The sequence below is a fragment of the Myotis davidii genome, unplaced genomic scaffold (assembly GCF_000327345.1).
Source record: "Myotis davidii unplaced genomic scaffold, ASM32734v1 scaffold221, whole genome shotgun sequence".
Taxonomy (NCBI): domain Eukaryota; kingdom Metazoa; phylum Chordata; class Mammalia; order Chiroptera; family Vespertilionidae; genus Myotis; species Myotis davidii.
The window spans coordinates 3106083-3108826 of record NW_006293349.1 but is presented as its reverse complement, the minus strand read 5'-3'; the positions used below and the strand labels follow the sequence as shown (position 1 = coordinate 3108826).

The following is a 2744-nucleotide window of genomic DNA, read 5'->3' as shown; positions in this document are numbered from 1 at the left end:
GTGGGCCACCTGGATCCCACCTGAACATGAATTTGTGCACCGGGCCTCTACTAAACATATAATGATATCAGTAGATGTTGAAATCTGGTCCTTTAAGAAAAGAATATACAGGGTGGGACAAAAATAGGTTTATAGTTGTGAGTGTGCGAAACCAGAGTTTATATTTGTATTATTATTAATTATTGTAGTATTTTTCACATAAACAACTGTAAGCGTACTTTTGCCCCACCCTGTAATAGTACATTTCAGATAGTACGTTACAGTTTTAAGCTTTAATTAAATTATAGCCAAAGTAAATAAGAATGTTTTGAGAGAAAAAAAGTTTGGTAATGGCTTTTATATAAATTCCATAAATTCAAAATTAATGTTTTTAATTAACAGGTATTTGCATTTTAGGGAATTTTTAACAGCTTTTTCACTTTGATCAAATGTTCCATTTAGAGTTTGAAAGTTAAGACAACATCCTCCTACAGATGCAGTGCTATTTAAGTCATAAACATGAGGAAGATGTGCTGAAAGGAACTTTGTTTTTCATGTGGAACTGGATGGAAGCCCCTCGGACATGAAGGTGATAACCTAAGCCCGCTAATGACTGTTTCCTGGCCCAATGCCAGGCGCCCAGGAGGCACCCAAATATTTGTTGAATTCAGCTGGAATTCGTTCCGCAGCCTTTGGAAACCAGGGCACAGTTTTGTTCATCGAACTGTCCTGTGATGGAAGGTCAGTAAGCGAATCGCCCTGGGTCCTGCTGTCACCTCTGAACTAGCCCGCTGTGCGACGCGGGCAAATATTTAATGAATCCTCGGCCTGTCTGAGCTGCAGCCGGTACGTTCCCGGCATGGCTCCCTGGGACGTGAGGCCCACCTTTTGGAATGTGCATGAACGCTTCTGTCTGTCAGTGTTGGGTGAGTTCAGGAACCTGAACGCTGAAGGCCTGACATGGGAGCCAGCCAGCAGGCAGCCCTACAGGGGCCCTGTGACACTGGGGCCACGTTGTTCAGCAGAACTAGGAGCAGCAAATGGGAGCCATGTATTTAATATAAAATCTTAGTAGCCACATTAAAAAAGTACACAGAAACAAGGTAAAATTAATGTTTTTTCCTGCAGAAAGCTTTATGGCTGCAGGTGGCCCAGTGCCCGGGAGAGGTTCTGGGTGGTTAAAGGATGCCCAGTGGTTTCAGGGAGACCCCAGGTTTCAGAGGGGCCCCCAAAGGCCTCCGGGCCCCCAGGCTCCTGGCGGTGCTGGAGGGGGAGCCTTTGGGAGAGACACTCGCCCGCCCCGCGGGGGTGGGGTTGGGGGGGCGCCACCTGCGGAGGGGCCAGGTGTGGCCCATCTTCCCAGGAGCCGCCCTCCTCACCCGGAAGTGGTTCCGCATGGGTCACGGCCCTCCTCACCCGGAAGTGGTTCTGCAGGGGTCACGGCGGAGGTCGGGGCAGCACCAGGGCCCCGCGGCTCCACATGGGCCTGGGCCACCCCCTCCCCAGGCCAGGCCTTCTGGGGTCAGAGGTCACCCCCTCCCCTGGGGGGGCCCAGCTCCTCGCGGAGAGAAGCGGCCCCGCGCTGGGTTTGCGCCTCAAGAGGCTCAGCGCCCTCGGCTTCCTCCGCCCTCCGCCCGCCAGGGCCGCTTCGTCAGGTGGAAAGAGACGCCCAGAGACAGGTAGGCGGGGCGCCGCGGGGCAGGCGGCCAGGCGGTGACCACAGCCTCCACCTGGGTGGGTGGGTGCGGGGGGATAATTCTGAGGCATTGGGAGCTCGTGGTTGTTCGGAAACAAGGAGTTAAGGTGGGAACACGTGTGTTGGCTGGTCCCGGAGGAGGTTCTGAAGGTGGGACTGGAGGAGACGGTGGGCGGGGGAGGGGGTCAAAGCTGGAAGGAGGGGTGTCCCTGGTCTGTTCCTTCCAAACACTGCTGAAGAGGAGGCAGGGCCGGACTGCCGAGGGCACTGCTAAAATAATTTAAGAATGTATTTTACTTAGCTCACTATGTCCAATCATTATCATTTCATCATGCCAACAATATAAACGTAATTCAGGATATATTTCACATTCGAGTTAGAGTTTCTCCAAAGCCCATTGTGTATTTTGTAGCACATCTCGTTTCAGACTTGGCTCATTGCAAGGGCTCAGTTGGCACATGTATGTAGTGGCTGTCTGTATTGGTTAGTGCCATTCTAGGCCTCCTGCCTTAATCAAACACTACTAAAGCGTGTCTGCCACTATTGTGTGAAGTCTAACATGATGGCCACGTAAACTTTAAGACGATTCTCAACTTGCCCAGCCAGTGTGGCTCGGTGGTTGAGCATTTATCTATGAACCAGGAGGTCAGGGTTCAGTTCCTGTTCAGGGCACATGCCTGGGTTGTGGGCTCGATCCCCAGGAGGGGGCGTGCAGGAGGCAACCGATCTATGTTTCTATCTCTCTATCCCTATCCCTCCCCCCTGCCTCTAAAATCAATAAAAGATATTTTTTAAAAAGATGATTCTCAAGCACATCAGTGGGACAGCAAGAAAGTTTGACTTTCTTGATGTGTGAAATGGGTGAATTGGATAAGATGTTCTATGAGAGCTCTCCCCTTTCTAATGCTGTTGCTGTGGTTGTGTCAAAGGGCCTTGCACGGAGGGGCCATTAGCGTTGTTGTATGTGGCAACATGTAGGTAAAATATGTGTGCCCGGTCTCATTCCATAAAAGCTGAGGCAGAAACTATTTGTGGAAAGAAGGAAAAAAGAGAGAGAGAGAGGAGATGG

The 2744-nt window shown here is 50.8% G+C and overlaps 1 long non-coding RNA gene across 2 annotated transcripts in view; it reads left to right on the top strand.

Moving 5' to 3' along the window:
* Window positions 1–1074, top strand: part of LOC107183644 — a 7657-nt gene extending 6583 nt beyond the window's left edge. For both annotated transcript variants that reach the window (XR_001514430.1, XR_001514429.1), the window contains one exon: window positions 442–1074. This is a non-coding gene — a long non-coding RNA (uncharacterized LOC107183644). The remainder of the gene's footprint in view (window positions 1–441) is intronic.
* The last annotated feature ends 1670 nt before the right edge of the window (window positions 1075–2744 follow it).